Here is a 22,982-nt window from a genome sequence, read left to right on the forward strand (position 1 = left end):
TGAGAAAGAAAGGGTGACGATATTTCTTTCGCTGCCTAGCAATGGTCTTTTCAACGTTACAACTGAGAAGACATCAAAAGCGTTATGGGGCAAACTCTTTGCCATGTATGAAATGGCATCAACAACAAATAAGGTTTTCATCATGAAAAAACTATATAGTTTAAAGATGAAGGAAGGAGGGATCATGTCGAATCATCTCAACGAATTTAATACCCTCGTCAACCAAGCAATTTTGGTGGGTATGACTCTAGATGATGAAAACAAAGCTGCTCTTTTATTGTGTTCTCTACGGAACAACTAGGAAGGAGTGGTGATGGTTGTTAGCAGTTCAGTGTCCAACAAAAATAAATTAATATTCGATGAGGTTGCAACCACTCTTCTCAGTGAAGACATGAGAAGGAAGAACCAAGAAACTTCTTCCGATGAAGCCTTGACAGTTGTTAGTCGGGGAAGGCCTCACAAGAGAGGAAAACATAATTTAGGAGGTCTAAACCAACAAAAAGATCAAAGTCAAGGAGCAGAAACAATGAGTGTTGGTTTTGTGGCAAAGGAGGTCACACAAAAAGGAATTGTTGGTCTTATAAAAAGGCCCAAGAGAAGGTTTGGGACAACGAAGCCAATACAACTTATGAAAAAGATGATGGTGTTTAAATTCTATCAACATGTGATTCCACATTAGATTCATGGGTGCTAGATTTCAGTGCCTCTTTCCATGTCTCTCCATGTTGGGAGGTTTTCACAAACTACCACGAAGGTTAGTTTGGAAGGGTATATCTTGGAGATAACAAAGCATGTGAAATAATCAACAAATGATGTTTTTTTGACATTGAAAGGTGGAGATACATGGTTGTTAAAAGATGTCAGATATGTCAAAAATTAAAAATGAATTTGATATTCGTAGGTCAGCTTTATGTACAAGGATGTAACGCTAATTTTTCTTTGGATGCTTGGAAAGTCACCAAGGGATCCTTGGTGTTTTCTAAGGGTAATAAAGTGGGAAGACTTTATATATTAGAGAGTTACACTGAAGTGGGAGCTACAATGGCAGTTGAGGATAGCGGGACAAAGCTTTGGCATCAAAGGCTTGGATATACGAGCACAAAAGGAATTCAAATTATGCTCAAAAGGGAACAACTATTGGGCCTTAAATTCGTTGATTTGGATTTTTGCTGTATACTCAGATATCTTTGGACCAATTGAGGTAACATCTATTGGAGGTGCAAACTATTTCATTACTTTCCTTGACGATTGTTCAAGATAAGTTTGGATTTATATGCTCTCTAAGAAATAAAAAGTGTTCTCTATGAAGAGGGTAATAAAGCCTAGAAGGAGAATAAGATGGCTACATTGCAAATAAACAAGCAAAAAAGCATGAAACACAAACAATGCAATAAAAACCCAATTACACCTTGCTTTCACCTTCTTCCTCAATGGAGCTTGGATGAAGTTGAAGTGCGCCCAAATGCCTCCAACTTGATGTTGATTTTCTCCTAGATTGCTTGATGTGGTTGGCTCTCCTTTGCTTCAATAAGATTGTTGGATCAATATTTGGATTGGATTGTGATAGATAGATGAGGATTTGGATTAGAAGAGGATTGGATAGAGGATCATGAAGACATTATTATTACATGATAATATAAGATAGAAGAGGATAGAAGCAGAATGAGGATGCTATGAAGAAGATCCTCTTTTGAGGAGGAAATTATCTCCAACTTATATATTGGAGGAGGCCAAGGAAGGGCCAAGATTTATTTTCATATGGAGGGTTGAGATTGATTTGAGATAGAAAGCATGGATCAAGGGTGCCTTGGGAAAATAGACAAGAATATAAAATTCCTTGAGAAGAGGGGAGAAAGGAAATTTGAATTCAAAATGAGGAATTAAAAATTCCAAAATAAGGATGCATTGAGGGATTCAAAGAAATTTGAATTTCTTTGAGAGACTCAATGTTGATATGACGTGAGTGGGAATTAAAAATTGGAGAATAATGATAATCATGATTATGAGAGATTCTAGAAGGATTAATTAGGTTGAGTGGGATTAGGAAAAGTGATTTGTAGGAATCACATGAATAGATTAATTAATTAAAATTAATTAACTGAGTGGGTTTAGAGGAAATAATTATTTGAGGGGACTTTAGAAGAATGGGGGGATAATTAATTTATTTGATAAATTAATTAGTGGACAATAGTAGAATTAATTAAATTATATTTAATTACACTAAGAAGAATAAGGATAACACAATTAAGTCAATTAATTATGTTGATAGGCTTAAATTAATTAAATATTAATTTTAGGTGTCTACATTTTGCCCCTCTTTGGTATAGCATTGTGAAAGGATGTTATATCAAAGAAGAATAAAACATAGTGGAAGAAAAGGATAAGGACTAGTAGCATGATGCCGTAGTCATGAGATGAGGAAGAATGATGAGGAGGAAGGATGATGAGGAAGTATTTGTATGCCCCCTCAAGAGGATATGCGGGTTCAAAGAACATAGGTGTTCTCTCGAAATGGATTAGAAGACTAGGTTAAGAGAGGAGGAGGATGAAGATGGATGGATAAATTGGAGTCTTTGAATGTAATGAGATGGATGAATGATATGAAATGAGTGGATAGGATTTCTTGTTGAGCAGATAATGGAGAGAAAACCTAGATTTGATATTGCCATGGATAGTCTACACCACTAATTATAAGAACCAGGATGATATGAAGATCCAAGGCATGGGTTGACGCTCAGTCAAATAGGAATGCCTTTCACACAATCATGCAAGTGTTGATAAACATTAATGTAGAGTTGCCGGTTCATAAAAAAGGAAGACCTTCAAACACACCATGCCATGAAAACTATGCCCCATTATACACCAATCCAGACATACCAAGATATAGGATGATCAAGGCAGTCGTGAGTAGGTATAGTCCTAGGACACAAGATAGAAATCAAAGAAAAAAGACCAACCATGTAAACAACATGCACATGGCCAACTAACATCTCTTGCCAAGAGTAGGACATGGATTTGGATAAACTACCGAACTAGGGAAGGATGCATCCTAATGGGCAGGTGATGGATTTGGATAAACTTCCAGACATGGGAAGGATTCATCTTGATGGGCAGGTCATGGATTTGGATAAACTACCAGACATGAGAAAGATTCATCCCAATAGGAAGGGTGTGGATAGATTGATGGATGGATGTGCAAGATCTACAAATGAGAGGATTGCTGCTTAGATTTGATTAGTGCAGTATGGATTGGTGCTTGGATTAGGCGCAAGTCAATGTAAGCTCAATATGGGAAAGCTTAGTTTGATGGATTGGATAGGATTCAAAGAAGGATAAATGATTAGATAGGATGAAAAGGGGGATGGATGATTGAATAGGATTGGATTGGGGACGGGATTAATGGTTGAATTGGGAGAGATGCAAAATATGATTAGATGAGATAAGATTGGATTAGAAATTGGATAGGATGGGGTGGATTGGTGGATAGGATAGATGGATTGGAACCAATGACAAGGGAGAACGAAGGATTAGTAAGAGAATGGATGGATTAATGGACAAAGATATTGTTTGCATATATCGGTATACCGGTTGGTGTATGCATGTTTTGATAAGGCTAAAATTGATCATTCCGGTATAACACTGATTCACCCCCCCTCTCAGTGTTATTGGATTCCAACAATTGGTATTAGAGCTTTGTGCCTCGGAGGAAGTTTAACAGCTTGAGGAAGATCTTGAATCCGGAATCCATGGATATGGCTTTGGAGAAGCAAGTTGAGATGACACTTGAAGATTATGATGCTGAAAGGTTGAAGAACTTAAAGCTAAAAGATAAATTGAATTCTGCTAAGGAATTCATTCTTGTCCTACAAGAGAGGCTATCATCTATTCAAGCTAGGAGGAAGGAACTTTTGCAAAGTCAGGATGATGAAGAGAAAGATGCACTTAAGCAACAATGTAAGAAATTAAGTCAGGAGAACATGGTTATGAAAAATTAAATGCAAGTTATAAATATGAGAATGTCTAAGGAGATTGAGAACCAAAAGAAAAAGGAATAAAATCTTGTTGTATCCTTGAAGAAAAAAATTGAAAAATGTGGTAGGTTGGTTTATGAGAATGATATGCTAAGGACTTATTTATTACAATCCCAGAGTAATGAACAAGAGCTTGAGAGACAAATGATAATTCTGTGAGAAGATTTAAGTACTGCAAGTGAGTATAAAGAAAAAATCAAGATTAGCTCAGCACAACTAGATGAGTTATTGAAGAGACAAAGGCAGATTGGAGATTCCTATGGACTTCGATTTGAGAAAGGACAAAGTTCCGGTACTGCTAATGAAGATCAAAACAATAAGGCACTGGTAAGGCAATTTAATGCTTATAAATTTAATGGTAGATGTTTTGTTTATAATAGATTTGGTCACATGGCTAGACAATGTAGAAACAGAGCAAATCAGAACCCTGATTATGCTCTCGGTAAATGTTCTAAATGCAATAAGTATGGTCATAAGACAAAATATTGTAGAATGGATGTTAAATGCTATGCATGTGGAATGTTTGGACATATGGCTAATCAGTGCAGGTCAAGCAATTTCACCTGTTTTAGCAAAGAAATTCAAAGGAACAATGTTACATGTTATGCATGTAATGAGGTTGGACGTATTGCTAAATTATGTAGAAGCAGAAATCCACCAATTGGAAATGGAGGATCAAATGAGAAAGGGAAAGAGAAGGCTAGTGAAATCCGACAAGATCATACTCACAGATGGGTTAGGAAGACTGAAGAACAATCATTAGATGGAAATGCACCAGTTACTTATCCAGAAGAGGAGGTTGCTCCTGCACCGACAAGTAGCTCATCCGATAACTGAGGCAGATGCATTAGGGGTAGGCAAAATTCATGAAGATGCTGCATATGCCTCGGGAAGAGGTTCTGGAAGATGTTCCAGACATTGGAGATGCTTATCCGGAATGGATATGTTTTGTTCGAGAATCAGTATCTTTCACTGGTAGTCATTTATGTCAATGGATGATTAGGGTTTTTCTCGGAGGTTAAAAGGTCAAATTCACTTCATTATTGATCACCTTGCATTCAGAGCAATTGCAAAGTGATTAAGAGCGACTAAGAGAAATCAAGGCATTTCAGAGTAATCATATTTCTTCTTGAGCGATTTCACCGACGACTGGAAGAATTTGTTAAGGGTTTTCATCGAAAGCGATCAACAAGTATTTATCTTTAAACATGGAAGCAGGATCATCATCTATTCCTATCTTTGTTTCAAACTCGACTGTAGTAGAGGTCAAGGACCACCCTAGACCAATTTTCAAATAGTATCCGCATGTTGCTACCTTGGAAGATTTGGTTGGATCATTTTCCCGTGTTCCAGAGGGAGTTGTCTATGTTGAAGATGTTAGGGCATACATACACTGTCACATTGAGGACATGGGAACATTTGAAATAAAGGGCATGTACATGAGTGAGATGATGGGAGACTATGGAAAGATCAAACTGACATACAAGCACATTGAATACTTAGGGTTTACCGACATTATGAAAATCCTAGAATTCGAAGATGAGATAATTAGGTATATTTTGAGAAGAGTACATGGGGAGTTTATCTAGTTAGATAGACCTTACAAGATCACCAAGGAAGTCATCATGTCAATCACTGGTTTACCATCGGTTGGACAACATCCAGACAAGAAGGTTTCGAATGATTTCGCGAACAGAATCCCTGACGTGACATCTGACAGGAGATCTATAAGGGTAAGTGCTATTACCGACACAGACATTAGATTTGGTAGCATGATCATAGGGTATAAGGTAACTCAGTCAAATTGACTAAATTCTGTTTCCAGTTCCTGCGTTTGCGCTGCATACAAAATGATGAGAGAAAATTTGAAATTGGATCTATGCGGTTGGATGTTAGATGAGTTATTAATAAACCTAGGAAAGATTAAGGGAGAAAAGAAGGGAACCTTCTAGTATGGCAACTTAATAGTCTGCTTAATGTTATTTTTTATAATTGATACAACCGGTTTTGGTAAAAGGTAATGGGCATTTGACATCCCGGTAGGGAAACAATTGAAATAGTCAATTGCTACTCTAGGAAGTCAGAGAGATGATAAGGTATGGGGATATTTCAAAGCATTCCAGAAATCTATGAAGTCTAGGGTAAGGGTTCCTAAGCATATTGTAGAAAAATATTCAACTAACATATGTTTCATGGTGAAGAAGGATGAAACACTTATGGAAGTGGTTAAGCCCCGAAATATTTGGATTGAGGAAATGGGATATGAAGTGGATGCATAGATCCTTGATGCTTATGCAAAAATATTGATTGATGCACCTATTGATGAGGCATAGAAGCCCCGTGGTACTGCATAACAAAAAACACATGAAGTTGAAATAGAGTTCAACTGGAAGAAGAGAGAGAAGCAAGAAGGAAAGGCTATAAATTTTTTTGAGAAGGTCTCACAAGACATCAAATCATTAATTGATGCTGTCCTAGAGAAAGATAGGAAGAGGAAGAAACCAGAAGTACACATTGAGCTTGTTACAACAGAGTCTGAATCTAAGTATGACACACCCTTGGCATTCAAGAGGGTTGTAAGGAAGAAAACAGAGGAAACAAAGGTAGAAGATAAAAAGCAACCGGTTAGGAAGGTTACATTCAAAATAACAACATAGAAGCAAGCACCAAAAGTAACCACTTCAGCCGCATCTGGTACTGCAAAGATGAAGAAGAAGAAGAATGACATTGATAAAACTAATCAATCTGGTAATGTTCCACCTAAAACTTGTGCAGAATTAGTAGATGAAATAACTAAGGATGGCATGTTAAAGAATGTACAATTTTATTTTGAACACGTAGAGGATGATGAACGAAGAGAGGTAGAGGAAGCTGTCTTATTATACTTGGATATTTATAAGAAAGCCTTAATAGAAGTAGAAAATCGAACATCGACAGAATTGTATAATATGTTAGATTCTAGAAGACTGTCATCTATGCAAGAAAATAAGCATATCAAAATTCAAGAGTTATTATCTATTTATGTTACTATTGCTTCACAAGAAATGGAAAGGACACTTGAGGTGGCAGATAGAAAAGTCTTTAATAGCAAACATAGAATAACTAGTCTGATGGTAGGAAGGGTAAATGAGATAATAAAGGAGACTCAAAAAGCATGGGTTAATTCTTTGGAGAGAACAGAGGATTCTTTACTTCACCAGAATCAAAGACAGACACTACAGACACCCTAGTTAAAGGAAAAGGAAAGTAGATTATGGGTACTTCACCCTCAACTTTGAAGAATATTAAGATAGTGGAAATCAAGCCCTCGATAAATACAAATGTACAGATAGATATTGAGATACCGGCTAATACAAAGAGTGAAAAAGTTAATGATGTACAGGATACTAATTTTGAGGATAAAAGTCCTCCAGATACAAATGTACAGGTTGAGGTTATAGTTCCTTTAGAGGAATTGACAGTTATAGAGACTGAACCAAGTGGAGAAGCCACCGGTGCAAGTGAGGAATCTATAAAGGATAAATCATCAGAGGAGAAGAAAGGGGAAACCGACAGAGAACCGATAGTTGGTCCATCATTGTTGTCAATTGACATCTCGTAGGTTAAAAAAAAAACATAACATAAATGAGTCCTATTGAACTCATGATGATGGCATCACAAAAACTAATGAAGGAGGGATCTACAGACAAAGGGATTATTGACCAGTCAATCACTATTTTACACAGACTAGTTCCAGAGTGCAAGATTGACAATGAAGCAAGCCCATCCAGAAATCTTAAGACAATTACTAAGCATATTTCAAAGGATTTTCAATCCTTACAGTAGATTTCAAACCAGAAAGCATTGGAGAGGTTCACTCAGGCTAAGAGAGATGCATTTGATCAGGTGATTGAATCTGAGAAAAAGAAGATTGATGAAAAGCTGAAATTGATAGAAATTTCTTTGAAGCAGTGTACAAATATTTATAGGGTATTTTGTAACACTGATATACTTACAGTTAATGTGGATAAAAAGATAAAAGAATTTCAGGAGAAAATTGCAAATATAGCTAATTATTTTGATGGATTGATTTCATTGACTACATCCATTGATGGTCAAATTTTGATTTTGGAAACCCAAATTTCAGTTCTTGAGAAGGAAAGAGAAAAAATTATAAGAAGAGCCATAAGTTTGAGAGGCTTGGTGAGTCAGTTAGATTCACTCAGTGTACATAAGAAAGAATGTATGGATATGGTGGGAAAGCCCACACTGGCATAGGTAAATGAGAAAGAGTCATTTGCACATTTATTAAGTGGACTTGTATCTATTTCTGACACTTTCAAAACTAGCTGGGATACCTATCTTGAGCTATTGGAGAAGGCTTATCTGGAAATTTTGAAATTTGTTAAGCTCTGGTAAGATATTTTTGGGATATTCATCGTACAGTTTATTTTGGATCTTTGACATTCTTTTTAGAATTTTTGATGGCATTGATGTCAAAGGGGGAGTGATATAGATGTGAAAAAGAATAGAAGGAGTTGTATACATTAGGGGGAGATATGGAGATATGGAAATATGAAGATATGGAGATATGGAGATGTGGATTATTTTGCATTAATGAATATTCAGCTCAGGGGGAGCAGGTAGGATGGAATCAACAGATGGAACCTTGACCATTTTTCACATGAGTGTTGCTAGCAATGCCAAAGGGGGAGATTGTTAGAAATTGACACTCAATTGGTTGGTTTCACTATGTTGTCATTGATGACAACATGGTATCTCATTCCGAATTCATGTTTTGGTTTAGTTGTGTACCAACAGGCACTTCATAGACACTACACTGACACCAAAACTAGCAGTACAAAATGATTTCTTTGGTTACCGGCAATGCAAATCGACATGGTTTAGAATACCGTTATTGGTATTGGAGGCCGACATCTCTTGGATCCAGCATCAGCAATTGTTTTTAATATTTATGCATTCATGTTATCTAGCCGACATATAATTTGATATTGTAATTATCCTTGTAAGCCAACATAAGGCATGATAAGTTGTATAGGGTATATAGGTCAGTTGGATTAAATCATTTTTGGAATAGATAACAGATATGGTGATGGATATGGGAATTTGATACAATGCAAAATATATCAGAGAGATTATGTATGTGAGGATATTTATGTAAGGGTTATTCCGGTAAAGGGTTTAGGGTTTCAGACTGGAACAAATAGAGCTTTAACCAAAATTGTATTCTGGCATAGAAGATGCTATCTTAGCAGTTCAACACTTCTCTGGATTGTAGTATGGATTTATATGTAGTCAGTGAGACTCCTTTTGTGATTGAGTAGTATGCTCTAGGCTATAAGCCTTCTTGCAAGTGCATGCCCCTTATATTTTGTAATATATCTTCATATGGCCAGTGGATTGATATTGTGGGTCACAAATTCCACCGTGGTTTTTCCTCTTTGAGGTTTTCCACGTATAATTATGTGTGTTGTGATTCTCATTTATGTGATTGGCTTATTGGTTTCTGTACTTCTTTCAATTCTGTATGTACTGGTATACTGGTTGGTGTATGCATGTTTTAATAAGGCTAAAATTCATCATTCTAGTATAACATTGATTCACCCCCCTCTCAGTGTTATTGGATTCCAACAAAAGTGTGGATTTTGGGAAATGTAGACCCAAAATAGAAGAGGGGGATGATGGAGTTGGGATGGTGGATTTTGGGACATAAGGACCCAAAATGGATTTTGAAGATGGAGGAGTGTTTGATTTATGAATGGATGGAGCTTTTGGATTAGCAAGTTTGGATGCCAATTTTGGTTTTACTTTGGGATGCATTGCTTCTTTGAGTAGTTTGGGAATCCACATAGTTCTTGAATTTTTGTTTTCGGGCCTTTGTGGCCTTTTTTATTTTTCTTTCTTTCAAATCATATTTTTCTTTTGAGCATGTCATTTTGAGGGGACATGTTAATCCTTCGATTTTTGTGGATTTTGAGCTTTATGATTTTTAGATTGGGCATCCAAATTGCTTCCAATGGAAATGGGATGGGTGTATGAGGATGAATGACTTAAGGATTTTATGGATAGTGGGATGATGAAAGGAGAGTGTTTGGAGGCGTTCAATGATATGTGTATTTGTTGATCTTTCTTAGGGATTATTTGAGGTGATGGAGTGGTGGATAAAGGGACATAAGTACCCAAAATGGATGGAAGGAATGGAGGATTTATCTTTGGAATATAGGGTCCCAAAATGGATGTGGATGACAGGATTTTGAATTGTATGAAGGATTTTTGAATTTAGGAGGAATAGGGGATGTACCAACATCTTGAGCATTAGCTTGAGGACCCTTATTATTTTTGAAACAAGATGCGAGTCCATTTTGAGGGGAATGAGATGTGGAAGGAAGATTAGGATCTTTAGATGGATCGAGATCATGACATGGAGACGAAGGGATACTTTGATCTTGATTAGGGATGGTACCATTGGATGGAGTGGGAGGGGTGATTCGATCATGATATGGGAGAGGATCATGTGGTGGAGGGAGAGGGTTGGATAGAGGAATCATATGATCATGAGAGGAAGTGGAGGGGATGGGATCATTAGATGGAGAGGATTCTATGCTAGCATGCTTTGGAACAAGCTTTTGACATGTTTGGAGTTGTGGGGATTGTGTGATGGAGGAGGATACAGAAGCTTCGATGTGAGTAGATGGAGGAATGGGGGTATCGTGAAGTGTGGGATATTAAGATTTGTTTTGAGGTGGAGGTGATTGGGGTGGATGGAGGACTTGAAGGGAATTGGCAACTTTGTTTTGAGGTGGGGATTTTGTCTCGTTTGCTAGCATGTCTTGGATAAGATTATGAATGACAGACTTGGAGGATGTGGATAATATGGATTTTGGAGGATTAGGACTAGATGGAGGATTGAGATAATGGATTGGAGAATTAGGTTTAATGCTTGGAGGAATACAAAGTAAAGGATTTGGATGAGGACTAGAGGTAATGAATGCGTTGTAAAAGGATGGGGATTGGGATGTAGATGAGAGGAGAGATGAAGGTATATATGTGGATGATGGATAATATGGAGATACAGATGGGGAATAAGATGGATTTCCCTTGTCAAAGGTAGAGGAAGGATAAGAGATGATACGAATTGGGATTAGGCACAATGTGTTGAGGTGAGATGGATGAATGTATGATAGGTGGGTGAGAGATTATGGGATTGACTTGGTAGGAAGGTTGAGGTGGTTCGTGAACTTCCATGATCATCTACTCATACCAAGCTTTAAAATTATGGGTAGCCATGTTGAGAATGAAGGATTAGATGGGAATTGAATGAATATGAGGACTAGGACTTGGCTTCGAATGATGATGGGTTGAATTTGATTGGATTTGATTTGGATTGGATTTGATTTGATTGGATTGGTCCTTGGATTAGGATTTGATTTGATTAGATTAGTCCTTGGATTACGACTTGAATGGATTGGATTGGATTGGATTAGATGATTGATTGATGAGGGATTGGATAACTGGATTAGAAAGATGGATTAATTTGATTGATTAGAATTTTGGAGATTTGATTGGATTAGAGGGAGAATGATTATGGAAGAACAGATAGATAATAGGGAGAGTAAAGGGGGAGGCTACCCAAAGTTGGATGAATGATTTCGACAAAAATATTGGTTGAGGGAGGATGATTGTTTGAATGGATGAAAGTGGATTGGGGAATGGAGAATTTCTTAGATAGATAGAAATGGATTAAAGATTTGATAATGACAAGATGGAATTTGGCAAGAGGGAGGATTGATTGGTTGTGGGGGATGGACTTGGCAAGAGATGTCAAGTAAAGAAAACACAATGGTCAAAAGAAGTTAGACTCAAAAGACACTCATGCTCCTTCACAACATATCCTATGGTGAGAAAAGACAGTAGTCAATGGATCCCAATTGGTTTCCTAGCTACGCTTACCCAGAGCAGACACTTAGATGCTTGACCCCACTGGCTTCCCTCCACGACACTCACTTCTCTGGGGAAGCCAAGCATCAGTTCCCATGAAAAACCCCCATGGAAAACTTTGTGTCTCTACTAAGGGACGTAAAAATATGGGTGGCTTCCACTAATACATTTGGACTCTAATTCTAACGGAGGTTTCCGATGGACAAGGCATTTTGTGATCAAATTCAATTTTTCTTTTTTAAATGCCCGATAACGTCGAAATGTGGACGATGTTTTTCGACGAAGCCCGCGTTAGTCAGAATTCCGATGACCACATGCATTATTAAAAAAAGAGAAAAGAATAGGTTCATTTGAAAACCACACGCGACAGATTGAATTAACTCTCGACTTCCTCTGCCTTTGCCAATTCCTTTGTTTCTTTTGCCTCTTCCTCTGCCTCTGCCTTTGCAAATCGGGCTTGACATGTCCTTCTCCCTTTAACTCTTGACTTCCTAATTAACAACAATAGATTTATAGCTGAGTGTTTTGTTATCTTTAAAGCCTAGCAGGGATATCGAAGGATTCAGTTTTAACTTGCTCTTGAACAAGACTATCACTTCAAGGGCATCTATATGAATTATCTTTTCGTGGTTTGGTTATCTTTTTCTAGTTTAAAATTGGGTTGTATAGCAGGTGATATTGAAGGACTGAGTAGCTACTTTGGAGGGTATCAAACTATTGGAGATGGCAAAATTCCTGTAGATTTTCTCATGCTTGTAAATTCTTGTGGACTTGCAGGTTGTGTGTTTGAATCATGTAAAGTTGGTTGCAGACACGCTCATTTCAGAGCGTGTGTCTCATAACTTTGAGCTTGTCATCCTACTAGTATGTTCTCATTTATCTATTTTTCTTTACTTTCCTAATGTTGCAGTTCCTAGTTATTGAAAAGTCTTCCAATTATCGATTATATTAGATAAAGGCTAAAAGTATTGTATAAAAATTAAAAAATAAGTAAACCCTATTTACTATACCAAAATCAGGACACAAGCAGCAGTGATGTCCACATATTTAACTAAGTGGTGTTACAAAATAGACTTTAACTTCCAAGTTTTGTCAAATCCACAGAAAAATATTTTAAAATCAAATAAAGTGATAAGCATTTGAATCTTCCATAGTTCAATTTGGCACTAGTTGTAAAGTGTGTTGGGATTCAATCTAACAGTTGAAAATTTTGCTTGAATAACCCCTTGTGCATATAACCTTATTTTGCCCATCATATATAATAGATTTGAGAAATCTTTAAATGGATCTCCCTCGATCAAATTTGTCTTGGTGTCATTCCTCTTCATTCCACCTGCTATTATCATATGTTGAAAGTTGCAAAATCCCCAAAAATTTCTCTGTCCAAGAAGGTTTTGGTCATTTTTCTCACTTTTTGTGGAGTTGCAGACTTTTTGTTGACTATTGGACTTATTATAATTGTCTAATATCAAGTTTCAACTATCAGTCCCAGGTGGAAGCCGTTGGTTCCCAAAATCACAGATTGGAAATCAAAGAGTTTTGCCACTTCTCTTGATGAATTCTAAATAAGTCTTGGCCAACAAATGGGAATGATCGATAGATCAAATTACCCTGCACTTTAGGCTTCACTAAACCAAGGCTGGTGAACCTATATCTAAAACCTAAAACTATAGGTTAAAGTATTTTCTATAGAGAATTTAATAAATTAGGTGACTTCAAGATGGCAATTGTTCCTGAACCCAATCTTATTATCTGAAAACTGTAATTGCTTGCTTGTAAATGAATGTTTATAAAGTAGTGATTGTATGAATTAGAAATATGTTTCCTTAATGAAACTTGCTTTGGAAATACTTGATTCAAATATATAAAATCAATAAAAGACCAGTGCCTTGATTCCTTCTTGGTTTCATATCATTTCAAATGAAAAATCCTAAGTTTAACCTTAGAGACAATTTTAATAGCTTCTTAATGAAACACGACCATCATCTCAAAGGCTTCCATATGAATTGCAATTAAAACGTGACATCCAATTAGTCTTACTAAATTTAACTTTACATTGAAAGACCAATAAGACAATTCAAAGTTTGCCAACCAATCCTTCAAACTGATATTCAAACTGAAAATCAATCTTAATTACAACAACATAAGATTGCACAATGAAACAACCTATGTAAATAGATTTATCCAAGGAATTGATCAATCCATTGAAAAGATAGATACCATCATGAATGAGAAACACTTGAATCTTTATATTGAAAATAAAATACTTAAACTAGTTGATTTCAGTGCATATCCTCCATCAACTTGGTACTTGCAGACAACGAGTTCATAAGAAAATGAATAGAGATTGTCTTGAAAAAAAAACTATAAACTTGTGATATTTGTCTCTTCAAAAGATCCTCCACATATAGATGAGGATCTGGTTTGAAAAATGAAAGGGAATACCCTTTCATTAAATTAAAATTAACAAAAAACTAACTAGAAACTAACTACCTAAAAAATGCCCTAACAAACTAAAACTATAAAATACAAAGTCACATCTTTAAACATCTTTTGGTATCTATGGCTGGTCTCCAAGCATCTGATCACACTTCTGAATGTGCTTCAAATATCCCTCTGATTTGTAGGTAACTACATCGTAGATAATATCTCTAACCACAATCTCCAAAGTGATGAAGTTTTCCATCTGCTCGATTGCCTCTGTTATGTCAAGTACATCAGACCGGGCAATGTTAAGGGAAGCACTGAGAAGACTTTGGTACTCCACGATCCATTTATCCTTATCCTTAATCTGTTCATGCTAATCTTCAATTTCTGGAAAACCATGTTGTACTATTTCCTTACATTCATTAAATTCATTTTGCAATTTTGTTTCAAAGTCTTCATGCTTTTTCAACAACTCTTGTATTCCTTTAATGACTTTAGCATCTATATTGGCCATTGTCTTATCATGCAACATAGTTCCTAGTCTGTTATAATCTAGTTGTGAGATATTGCATTATCCATATTCTTTTGATAAACAACCCAAAAATATTCAAGGAAACCCTACAAATTTTCAAATCTCTTAGTCAATAAAATAGAGGTTGTGTTAGCCCTCACACTCTACATTTGCCTTTTCAACTTTTTAGTTTCCAGTTGCACTTCCTCACATTTCTTTTTCCACTGAGACCCATAATGGATTTGTGGCACATTCTACCCTCCTCGTTTTAGCAATTCTTCATATAATCCCTTGTACTGATCTCTTTCTTTGATCACTTTGACCAATTGTGCTTTATTAAATTTTGAAATATCAATACCCATATCAACAGTAACAATGGGATCTACTTCACCAACTTTCAATTTCATCATGTGACCAAAGGCTTTATCCACATCAATGATTTTTGGCCTCTTATTTGGAGGGTAAAGAGCCCATAAAAGAAAAGCCTCTTCATTCTGGTCAAATCTAGAGCCGACATACACATCATTTACCCCCTGATTATCTAATTTAAAATCCTTATTCTCAGAATGTAACATGCTATCAAAAATAAATGATGCACTCATGTCCCATCCTAGAAAGATGATGATGCCCGCTTCACTAAGAAGATGTCCCCCCCTTTGAGGGGTTATAATGGTCAATTCTAAACTAATTTCTTCCTTTAGTTTCCCCAGCAATTCTGATTCTTTTTTAGGGGTTACATTTGGGATAGAGTCTCTCAGTTTTTTCCCTTTGAAATTATATAAAAAGGATTTAAATTCTTTTGACTTAATAAAAACATCATCGGACACAAAGGCAGGATACTCATTGTATCTTGCATCACTATAGATGTTTAGCCTAACAACAATTTGCTCTTGCAAGTCTGGCTCTTCTACTGTGTCTAGTGCTTGATGCCTAGATACCACCTCAACTTCTTTGGACTCGCCTTCACTCTCTTCTTCTTCTTGCCATCTCTTTTTCTTCTTCTTCCAATTTATTGTTTAATTCATCAATTGCCATATGGGCCTCTTCCTCCTCCATGTTTCTAAAAATTTTCTCTGCTTCCAAGTAAACATGAATATAATCTCCCAGATTTTGACTTTTCTTGCAATTGTGAATATATCCCTTAGGGTCATAATTGACCCTAGCAGCATATTTGAACAAATTGTATTCTTCAATAAGTTTCCTATCAATGGCTTCATAAGACTTTGTTGATACAATGGTAGAATCCCCAAAACTAAGACTCCCAGGCAGGAAAGTTTGCTTATGCATACCTCCAAAATGTTTGGCATTCGAAACACTTAACTGTCTCACAATATCCAGATAAGCAATTATGTCTGGTACAAGTTCTGGTAACAGATATGGGGTTCCTTCGAAACCATAAATCCCGAAGCAAGTAAAATCCTTGTGAACAAACCAATCGCCCTAGTTGTGATTGACAATACCTCTTTCATAAAAAACAACAGGTCTAAGAAATATTTTAACTTCAGTGGAAATAGATCCTTCACACGGGACACCATATATATGGTATAATGGCTTTACTATTAGCTCTTCAAACTTGATGTAGTTTGATTTCACATATCGTGAATCCCAAACTGATGTCCACATCTGTACTGGTTGTTCTTTACCTGCTCTATCCACTGTGTTCAATTTTAAATTCATTGGCCACATACCCCTAAATCTTCCATAAAATAAAATCAAATGCATTAACAACGAGTAAAACTTGAAAGTGGGCTCCCTATTATCTCTGAGGTTCAAGAAACCTTCATGCAATTTTTCTACAAGATAAGTAGCATAATCAAAGGGTCTTGGCTCATACATTTGTACATTTGCTGCTAACACCAGTGGCTCAATATTAGCTACATCAAGGACCTCTATACCTCCAACCTATCTGAATGACATATAGGTGTACTATAAGTTAGAATGCCCTTCTCAACCCTGTGGAAAGCTAAGTTCCATCCTTTATAAGTAGTATCCATTTTAACAAATTCCTCCTCTAGTTCTTCAAATGACAAGGGTACATCAGGGTTAGGGTCTAAGCTAAAAAATTCATCTATGATTCCATGACTAAATCTGATAAACACTTTGCCATTTGGAAACTGAATGCATCTCTTCACAGAATTGTAATTTTTGACCAAGACTTCCATCAATCTAATATTTACGAAAACATTTGGAACAACTAGTTTACTTAAGTTGGTTATCCACGGGTTACAAATTGGCACTTCTCTATCCTTTCTCAGAAAATGAAACGGGAAGAGTTCATAAACTCTCACCTTTGTCCACACATCTCCAATCCCTTTAAACTTGTCCTCAAGTTGGTCTTTTCTAGGTAAATGTTGTTTCGACCTCCTTGATTTTGGGCCTGGGGACTGTAATTGACCAATAGATATCTTGATTCATTTTCCATGCTGGAGGGACTTCTGCTATTTTGGATTTTTTAGACGTGGATTCGGAGCCCTTAGCACTCCTCTTTCTTCCTAATGAACTTGCAGCCTCCATGATGCGTGATGAATTGTGAGCAATAATTCTCACCTTGTGTGTTTTTTACTAAGACACAACCTACATTTGGTTCTTAATTTGCCTCGTGTGAGCCATCAGTCTACTCAATTGCACACATTAAATATAGGCTTCTTTGGTTTCAGTTTTGAATTGTATCTATAACGGCTCATCGGTATATGCTTTCCCGATGAATTACTCCCTTGGCACCATCGACAATATTGCATTCCTTAAGTCGCTTTATTTTTCATCGGTGTTTGTCTTCTCGAGCCCTCCATTGGGTATCAGCATAACCTTGAACAACCTCTGCCGATAGTTACTTTTTCCTCGATGAATCTCCTGCTCTATTGTTTCCATCAGGCATTGGGATAGCTTGAAATGTTACACCTCGATCTCTTTAAGTTGTACTAATGACTAAGGCTTCTCTTCCTATCGGTATAAGTCTTACCGATAGCCTTATCGGCTATCGGCAAGACAACAATTTGCACGTTCCGATAGAAAAAGTCACGCCAATGATACGTTAGTAATGACTCGGTCGGTGTATATCCTCCTGATCTATCTATTGGGTATCAGGATAACTCCTATCCCCTTTTAGAGATAGTTAATCACTTCCTGATGACCTTTAGCTTTGCTAGGGTCCTTTCTTCAGGGTAGGCTACACCGATGGTTTGATTTGCTTATAAAATGTGCTCCCCTTAATGAACTACACATGTTTATGATTTTTTACATATAAATTGAACAAAACCTCACACAAGCTCAACCTCTAATATATCACATAGATCTTGCCTCTTTGGCTAAATTTGTCAAAGTGAAAGCCTTATCTTTACTCAGTGCCACCCCCCGATTGCCTGACTGATGGTTGACTCACAGATCACATATGGATGGGAATTGATGTTGTAGGATTAATCCTACACATAAAATTTCAGCAGTAACTATTCTCATGATAAAAATACTTGTTTAAAACAATAAGAAAATCGTATCTCAATAGCATAAATAATTTGAAAAATTATGTGCTAACAGAAGCTCTGCTAAGTATATTGGGTTTTTCTTCTCTTCATTTGCTTTTATTTCCTCCTTTTGTGGGTTTTTAACGAACAAGTGGACTTTTGTCTCTTTGTCCCAATATTCCATTCTCTTCTGCATCATTGCATTGTCATTTACTCTAAAATTTTCTTGCTTTCTCTAACTTTACTTGCTTCTGTTACCATTTCATCCATTTTACATAGTTCCAGACTTTCGGGGTTCATCATTCCATTTCTCATCCCAACCTTTGGTCTTTCTTTGCTCCCAATTTTTGCAAGCCTTTGCTCCTCTTCCATTTTCCCTTTTATGGACTTTTAGAGGTCATCCAAACTTATTCCCATACTTGTCTATCTTGTGACCTCCCATCCTTCTCTGCAGCCCCGCAATCTTCAATAACTTCTACTTTACAGACTTGTGGAGTTCTAATGGACTTCTTCCATTTCTCTTCCACTTCTAGATATCCATACTTAAAGACATCCATACTCTCTTATTTCTTAAATAAAATGGAGAACTAAATGGTACTAAGATTAAGAAGCTACATACTCATCATGGGTAATGAGAAATAAACAAGCTTTTCAAGCTTGAAATCAATGTGTAAGGCTAATTGAGCCATTTTGTCAAAAGTTGTCAAATAGCCCTATTCAGGTCTCGATTGTTCAAATAATGTAAATATACCCATGGAAGGGTAATAAAGGTTTAATATGTTTTTTTGAGTCCATTCTAAGGTGTTCAAAGTATCTAAGTAATGTTTAGTGGTCATTCATGTCAAAAGGCAAAAGTTGTCAAGGTGTCACTAAAAAGTTGTAATGCAACAATGCGTAAAATGTTGTCAAATTGTACATTTCGGTCTTAGGGGTAGTTGGAACAGTTATAGAACCATGAGAGGCTATTAAATCCATCATTTATTTGGATTAAGTGTGTGTGAAAGAGTTGGAGGAAAGTCTTGTAAGGCTAGATCAAATAAAGCCTTTGACTGTCACTTAATTCTGCAAGGTTGTGATAGTTACAGGGTTGTATATCAGTTTGAAAGTAAAACTTCCATGTAATTGTTTGTTGGATAAATAGGAAGGAAGTCTATTTCTATAAAGTATGCATTGGAAAATGTTTTTGATGAAGATTCAATGAGAAAATTGATATTTTGTTCAATACTTTTAACTATTGTTTTTGATAGTCATGATTATTTGTTGCTTTAGATGTTTTTTCTAATAAGATTTGGATTGAATCTAGCCCCTAATAACCTATTTGAGGTTGTAGAATAAAGAGTTATCTTTAATTCAAGACAGGTTTGAAGGTCATCCATGGACTATAAAGAAAGTTCTAATGGTTTTTGTCAAAACTGTCATAAAACCCTTGTTGACAGGGTTGCAACAAAAGAATTGATTTTAAGTATTAATGTAACTGCTCAAGTTTCTTCATATTTTGGATTCTAATAGTCAATTCAATTATCTTTCATATGAAGTTTGTTTCATATTGAATTCTTTGTAAATTCATCATTCCTAAGTTGATTCTATTAGATGGCACATTAAAAAGGTTTCTCTTTTTTTAAAACTCAAATATTTTTTATCAACTTGCCAAAACCAAGCTTCTTTTTTAGCCAAGAAAACTATCTAAATAAAATAGTCTTCATAATTGAAGAGAGTCTAAGTTTAAGTAACATTTAAACTTCTATATAACTAGTTCCAAGAAGACTTCCGTACTTGAGATATCCTTTTGCATAGTTTGTGAAGGTTACGCACCGAAGTTTCGATAGCCTGATTTTTTTGCGTGTGAAGAAAGACCAGGTCAGAAAATATCAGCGAAGAACAAAATAAGGAGACAATTGCTAGATTGTGGTCTAACTTGAAAAGAAAAGATGATGGAAAATGTTATTCTCCCTGCAAAATTTGTAAGGGCTTAAAGAATAGAAGACTTCTAATCAAAACATCTAAGAAACATTGTAGGCAACATGGTCACATTGAAGGGGGACATGATTATCATCCATTGGATGCCAAGGAGAGAATTGAAAGGAAAAAAAGGAAATACACTAGCATATGCCAAAAGAAGGTATGAGATACTATTAAGAATGTAATTATGTACTAACTACTCTTTATATTTATATAATATAACATATTTCAAATTTTTCATAGACTGAGTGACACGTCAAAGGAAACCAAGGCAAGACAAGAAAAGAATGGGCAACACAAACTCGGCTCTGGTGGTTATATGAAACTTTCCATACAAAAGTATCAGTAAATGAAATATCGCATCAAAATATTTATAAATTGAAAACAATTTTTTTTTATCAAACAATGCAAGCAAAATTCACGATACCAAGCAAAAATGCAGGGCTCTGAATTCAATAAAGCTCCCACAGAAGATGACAAGAGAATTTCCTACCAACAAGGCTATACAATCGTGGCTGAATGACTATGAGAATTGAGTGGACAAACACAAGATTCTGGTGCATCCGTCACACAAGTAAATAAGCTAAATGAAAATTGTTTCAAATTGAATACTTTACCAATAATATAATTGATGTTGAGTTCCAACATAAAGTAACTATATTTGTTTTAAATAAGCAAACAATTATAACAATGTACATGACATTGGAATGCAGCCTGCTAATCGTGAAACATGACCTACACATGAAGGTCCGGATGTGCATCCCAGTAGTGGAGGTACTCATTTGCTATTCAAATTTATTTATGTAATTATTAATACAATTAAACTTCTTAAATTGTAATTAGTGTAGTAATTAATGTAACCTTTTTCGTTTATATTTTAGAGCATGTAGTCGGTGGTGACCAAGTGGAGCATGATCTGGGTACACAACATCATGAACGTGATGTTCCCCAATCAAGGAAAGAGGACCATTGTTATTCCTTTAAAAAAATTTAATTGCAATTGGTGTTCAACATTAATGTAACCTTTAGTATTTCAACTCCAGAGGATCTAGAGGGTGTTCAACATGTTGAGGTTGAGGCTAGACAAAATGATGTGGCCCCATCAAGTAAAGAACACCACGGTTATGTTATTTAAATTAATGAAATACTTGTAACAATAATAAAAAAATATTTTTAATTTAACCCATTTCTTTGTTATTGTAGAGGACCCCCCTTTTCTTTAGTGTCCTTGTCCCCAATATAGGACTAGGCATACATCGAGATCACGAGTAGAGGGCAGAACAACTGAAGAGGGGGGAAATGATGAAGAAAACGATGCTCCACTTATTCTTTACATAGCTTCAAAGAAAAAAAATAAAAAATGATTGTAATCTACCTTATTTGATAATGACTGATTTTTATGTGTTAATGTGTAATTATGTGATAATGAATGGTTATGAATGATATGTGTTAATGAATATTGATGAATGTTGCATGTTAATCAATGCTAATCAATGTTATGTGCTAATGAATGTTATGTGATATTAATGAATGAATGTTATATTTTATTAATTGTAGAAAGAATGAATGAATGTTAGATGTTAATGGGGAATTTAGAGTGATGTTAGGGGGGGGAGAGGCCAAATGAGCTTCCAACTTCATGTGGTTGGCCCTATTAAGTAGATGATATTAAACTATTCTCGAAACAAAGTGAAGCTCAATAAGAACACAATTTTCAATATTTCATTATGTTGCATAGTTAATCTTATTGAAAAATGTATATTGAATCTTAATTGCAGGGTCCAACAGAGCCAATACGAACAACACCACCACAAGTAAGTGGTTTGTTTTTTAAGTTTTTTTTTCATGATAATTTGGGAAGGCTCATTTGCAGTGTTATGCGTAACTATGAAGGTGAGACATTTATATTTTTTGTGTTCTGACATTTATTTTTTGTTCCAGGTGGATGACTTGGAAGATGTCAGTGATTACTATCAAAACAGGGGCCGCTTTGATGAACTCATATCTGTGTTTGTGATGAGCAGTAGCACTGGAAGGAACTTACATATTTATATATTCAAGATGATGAATATGATAATGCTACCACTACTATCATGAACCATTCTCCAGAGGCATGGGATCATATGCAATTCAAAGATGTTGTAGTTAAAGTGGCCAATGTTGATTTGTACTACAAAACTGTACACTTTTATTTGCAAGATCACCCAAATCTTATTAATGACCTCTTGAATGTCCTTGCCCTTAGGGTAGACCACACATGAGTGGTTGACATCATGCGTAAGGTATGGCTCTCAACTCTTTTATTATGTTACTATTTTTAGGATTACCGAGATGTCTTTCACTTGGGTATTAAGTTTTTCTAAATGTTCTCTTTAGTAGCTATTTGGTTTGGAAAAATTCATTAGTATCTTTTGTTTTGTTGTATTTGTTATCCATGCTAGACATCTCCATATTGTAAAGTCGTACATGGTTGCAGTATAGAGCAACACTATAGCTATTGTTAATGAGGCTTTGAATGAAATTTATGTAGAAGAGGAATATTATGATAGGCTTTGAGAATCTATAGATATGCATGATAACTTTGATCAGATAGGGCTTGCTCAGAGGGTGAGAGGAACTTCTCTATTGGTTCTTTCATTTAAGTTAAAGTCTTCCCGA

Source organism: Cryptomeria japonica, chromosome 3, assembly GCF_030272615.1.
Source record: "Cryptomeria japonica chromosome 3, Sugi_1.0, whole genome shotgun sequence".
Classification (NCBI taxonomy): domain Eukaryota; kingdom Viridiplantae; phylum Streptophyta; class Pinopsida; order Cupressales; family Cupressaceae; genus Cryptomeria; species Cryptomeria japonica.